The 5,627-nt window shown below is 34.6% G+C and overlaps 1 long non-coding RNA gene across 1 annotated transcript; it reads left to right on the top strand.

Moving 5' to 3' along the window:
• Nucleotides 1-480: 480 nt before the first annotated feature.
• On the top strand, nt 481-2,427 carry LOC103502907 (uncharacterized). Its single transcript, XR_007823986.1, has 3 exons — nt 481-904; nt 1,772-1,894; nt 2,060-2,427. It is a non-coding gene; the product is annotated as an uncharacterized LOC103502907 (long non-coding RNA).
• The last annotated feature ends 3,200 nt before the right edge of the window (nt 2,428-5,627 follow it).

Below are 5,627 nucleotides of genomic sequence, written 5' to 3'. Positions count from 1 at the left end.
CTTCTCTCTAAGAATATCAGCACTACAACAAAATCTACTTTACTGGACGCTATCTACTTTTACATACTTGACATTTTTATTAAAGAAACGTCAAGTATTTACCATTTAAAAGAAAAAACGTCAAGTATAGTCTAAAAAAAGCGGAGGTTTTACGGAAATTTTTGAACTATTTTACGTTACCTTTTATTTGACGTTTTTTTCGCGTCAAGTATAAAGGAGAGTCTATGCCAGCCGCTTCTTGTAATGCCCCAAAACCTTAAGGTAATTTTCTCAACATTTTAATCCTAAGTTATTAAGATTTTATTTTTGTTGGGTGTTATATTACTTGGGTTGGTGAGATCAAAAAAGGAAAAGGAAAGAAAAATTGAGAATATAAGTTTTATAATAAGATAAGATAATATAATATAATATATTATTATTATTATTATTATTATTATTATTATTATTATTTCACTTTTTAAAAACCTAAAAACAAAAAAAAATAAAATAAAGGGGATCTTCTTCTTCTTCGTAGTGCAGCCGCCACTTACCTTCTTCTTTTTCCTCACGAACTGCCGCCCCCATCTCTTCCATCCTTCTTCTTTAATCACGCGCCACCTATCCTAGATCTTTACAGCCGACACCGACCACCCTCACAAGCCATCACATTTCTGCCAGCCGTCGTCCAACCTTCATTGCGTCTCCCCATCCTTGAAGCCCAATCATCCGTCCGTAGCATTGAAGCCGTTACTATTCGACCAGCCTTCTCCGTCGCACGCAAATCCCAGCCGTACACTCTGCATCCCTCCTTCGTGTTTAGTAAAAGATTCATTATTTTTCTTTATCTTACCTGGAATGAGCTGGATGAGCAAACCCCTCTGATGGGCTTGCCTTGTTTCACATTTTCCCTTTCAATTCATGTCAGGTACGAAATCTCCTCCCCTCCACATGTTTTTCCCCACTTCATCAACAACACATGAACTAAAATTGGAATTTTGCTTACATTTCTTATCTGATTGACTCATCAACAAACACATAAACATAAGGAAAACTTTGTCGAGTGCTTCTTATGATCTAACTGTAGCCTCTTTAGTATGTATAATCTTTAGTTTACTGCTAATCTTCTACTAGTAGTTGTGCATTTGGGATTAGGCATTCCCATGGTTGCTACTTGCAAGCTTAATGACTGTAAAATTAATATATTTGAAGTGCAGGACAAATATGGAATGAGGAATTAGTGGCATAAGAAAAGAGATATGTATATGAATGATATAGTTCATGTAGATAGTTGATGAAACATAGCCCAACTTTTTTATGGCATTAGAAACAACCTTTGACCAATTTCAGCTAGAAGTAAGGTGGACCTTATCTTATTGCTTAGGCTATTTTTCTTAAAATAAATTCAATGAGTGCATGATGACAGAAGATGGTTCATATTGATTTGGTATGTTATAAGTAAATATATTGATGATTTCAGAAAAATTACAATTCAGTACCTTAAAAGAGTGACTTGAAGAAAGATGATTTGTACTCCAGCTTGAAGTTTTCATTGCTTTTTTCAGTTATGAGCTGGGAGTTTAAACAAGAAACAATTTCAGTTTTAAGACTTCAGACCTCTTGGTAACCAAGAGGATGAGGATATAACATACACACTCCGAGGCTATGAAACTTTTCCTAGATTGTAATATTCATAGTCTCATATTAATGGGGACTGTAGTCTTTTCTAGGAACTTCTTGATTTTGGCATTTCATATCAATGTTAAATTATTGTATGTTATAATGATTGTGGCAGGGAGTAGGAAGAAATTTTCCATCCTTTTGTATGAGCCATCTCGATCCAACTTTGGTATTTCTTTTCATACCTAATTTGTTAGTCTCAATGTATATGAGAACTTCACATAACAAGCAGCCATAGGTATGCTGCAAACCCGTGTTCTCACTTTGTGTTCCACTTAATTATATCTAGTGTTTCTTCCTACAAAATGTGGTCAATTTTTGGATGTTGTAATGCTTCATTCAATGTTGTTAATTATGTTACTCATGTTTGAATGGTTTTTTTGTTTTGTGGTTCTTTTTTCAGTGCATTATCATTGACTATTTAACAGGGCTGATCGAATCTTTGTTGCCTTATGGTACTTGGTCTTGAATATATTCTTTTTCAAGAAGTTGTTCAAGGGAAGGGTTGAGAAAGGTGAAAAATTAATTATGGAAGATCTATGCCTTAGTCAAACTTTAAGTTTTGTAATATGTATTTTCTACTTGATTTGGGTTGAGGAAATGAGTGCTTTTGTCTTACTTAAAAGAGGTATGAAGGTGGCTGGGACATTGCCAATCGAAATTACTAGGCTGTAAGTTTTGTTAACATAATTTTGTTTTACTATTTATGATTGGCATATTTTTCCTTGAATTCTGCTATTCAATACAATTTCTTGTAATTAGTTTTTGTCTTATGCTAGCAAGATATATCATTTGGAGTGGTTAGAAAATCTTTGGAGCGTCGTAATACAGTGTGCATTGAAATACAACGTATAACATTGCCCTAAATTTATGTTATTGGGTTTTAGCATTTTAGTTGAATTTAATTAGGTTTTTGGATTCATGGGTTTGGATAGATTGATTTTTGGGGTAATGGGACATTCCTTCATGTATTCTTTATATGAGTTTCTCTATCTCCAAGGATATGTTGCACTTACTTTCAAATATGTTAAAGTATTTCACGTTTGGCTTTCAACTCTTCAAATTTCATAATTTGTTTTTGAGGTACCTGGTCGTAATGACACTCTATTGTGTATGTGACACGCAGTATTAAGTGCTTCTACCTATAACTGAAGAAAGACAAACCTAGCATGCATCATAGCTCTGGGCATTTCCTGCAACGTCCTATTTTTATGTTGTACAACTATATTATGTTGAGGAGTAATAGGCACAGAAAACTCATGAAAAAATCTCCTATTCGTCAAAAGATTCACTGAATCTGCTGTTTTCAAATTCACGCCTATGATCACTCCATAATCGAATGATACCAGTATTCTGCTCTATTCGAAGTTGAATAAATAATGCTCGACAGACTTTGAAGGCTTGTGATTTTTCAAGCAGAAATTTTACTCATGTGTACCTTCAAAAGTCATCTATACACACACGCATACCTTTTCCCACTGAGACTCTCTATCTGCATGGGGCTCATAAGGTCCAGGTCTATGAGTTCCAAGACTTTGGAGGTGGTACAACGCCCAAGTAAGGAATGAGGTGCTTTCGTTTGTTTCTCAATTGGACAGTCAAAGCATGAACCATCATAAGTTTTCAGCATAGCATCTGCACTAATCGCCTTGCAGATAGTTGATAAGCTATTATGGCCTAACCGCTGGTGCCACAAGGTAGTTTCGTCAGTCATCGATAGATGCAAACGAACAGCTCTGGATCCCAATGATAGTAGTTATCTGATAATCGAATAACTCTGAGAATCACATTATTCTCTCGATTGATCACTTCGCATGCATCCCTTTCAAACTTCACAGAAAAACCTTGATCACACAGCTGGTTGATGCTGATAAGGTTTGCTGAGAGGCCTTTAATTAGTCGGACATTTTGGAGACATGACAGACGAGGTTTATTTATGGACCCCTTGCCAAGAATTTTTCCTTTTTCACCATCATCGAACATGACATGACCTTCCCGACACTTTTTAAAGTGTGTTAGGAAAGTGACACTACCTGTCATATGACACGAGCATCCACTGTCAAAATACCAATTAAATTTACTTGTTTCGTAAACTGAGGTCAGTGCTATGTTAAAGTTTTCACATTGTTGCTTTCGCCTTCATACTACCTTGCTTTTGGTTCTGGAATCAGTTCTGAATCGAGTAGGGAACCTGTATATTTGGAAAGACTACAGATAAATGTGATCGAGTCTTCCACAAAAATGACACACCCGGTGCTTCTTTTATTGTGGTTGTTGATGAGACCCATCTTACTTTCAGTATCAGTATCTTAGTTGCCTGATGTTTTTACAAATATTGTGTTGGACGTACTAGCTTGATGAGTCTTTGAGAATCCTAACCTCATTTGATTTGGTAATGATCGTCCTTCATTGAGAATATATTCGAGTTGCTGTGTTTTTTATGTCAACATTTTGACATTCTTTGACAAGATTTCAAATTCGCCTCGGACTTCTTCTAACTCGGCTTTCAGGGTAGCTATGGATAGTAGATATCTGTGATTTTCTTCAACTAGCACTTGTACTCTCTCATTTAATTTAGTGAGAGCCAACATGTCCTCTTTCCATTTTCTTACTGTCTCATTAGTGACATTGTTGTGACTGGGATGGAGTGTGTACTTTCGATTTTTTTTTATGTTTATTCTAGTATAGAACAAGGTGTTGCTCTTATACTGATGAGCATCCTTCCACATTCCTCAATGTCACTTTCAAAAGATGAGCCATCATCTGAAAAGGTAACCTTTAGACTCTTCTTTTTCCTTCTCAGATATGTTGGACATTCTGTCTGGAAATATCCATGCCTATCACACTCATGGCATTGTATGCTTCGATTACTTCTGTCTGATCTTGAAGATGACCCTTCTTTGTCATAATCCTTACGTCTGTTCAGATTGGGCCGTTGTTATTGGAAGAATATGCTGAGGTTTGGTTGTCATGAAAGTTCTGACTCTTGTTTGTTCCAACATGCTTGTAAAACTGATTTATGAGTTTCGACACTTGCTTAGTCAAGAGAGCAATTGACTCTGCAAGTGATTCTCCATTCACAGTTTCTTTTTGTGGCACACTACAGGAAAAAAGGTCTACGATAGCTCGCTAAAAATGCTATCGTAGACATTTTATAGCGTTTAACTAAAAGTCGTGTCAGCCCACGTTATTAAAAGTCTAGATTTTTAATAGCGCTTTTCAAAGCTATAAAAGGTATGCATTTTGATAGCGTTTTGTGTAGGTTATGAAAACAACTTTGTAATAGTGATTTTCTATTTATATTATTTATGATAGTGTTTTCTTAAAGCTATGAAAACTTTTTTATACTCTCTTGTGAAAGCTATGAAAAGTGTGCATTTTGATAGCATTTCAGAAAGGTTATAAAAACAACTTTGTAATAGCATTTCTTGTATGTATATTATTTATGATACTGTTTGGTTAAAGCTATGAAAAACTTGTTTAAATATCAATATTCAATTCCCAACATCAATATATAAAATACATCCCAGTTATGTGAAGGAAATATATTTAAAATGCCATTGTTCATGTCTCATACATAAAAAGTCAAGTAATACAAAATGATCCTTACAAAATGATCCACAAAATACAACGCAAAAGATTTCTATTGCCATGCACAAAATGCTATTTATGTGCTTAAGTATTCTCACAAAGATAGTTACTAATATATCATTCAATCCAACACAATGATCAACTTATACCATCCATTAGATACAAAAAGGTAATAGGATATATAAATCTAAATACTTGAAGCTTGCTGTGTCTTGGTAATGACATTCTTGGGCTTTGTACAATTGTTCTTTTATCAACCTACAAAAAAATTATGAATAAAAACTAAATGAAAAATTAGGTTTATACACAAAGATTTTAGTTGAAAAAGTTAACTATAAGTTAATAGTTAAAGAATGTACATACTTAAAATAACTGTGAAG

This window comes from Cucumis melo, chromosome 10, assembly GCF_025177605.1.
Source record: "Cucumis melo cultivar AY chromosome 10, USDA_Cmelo_AY_1.0, whole genome shotgun sequence".
Lineage (NCBI taxonomy): Eukaryota > Viridiplantae > Streptophyta > Magnoliopsida > Cucurbitales > Cucurbitaceae > Cucumis > Cucumis melo.
The sequence above is the reverse complement of the archived record's forward strand: the minus strand, read 5'-3'. Positions and strand labels throughout refer to the sequence as shown.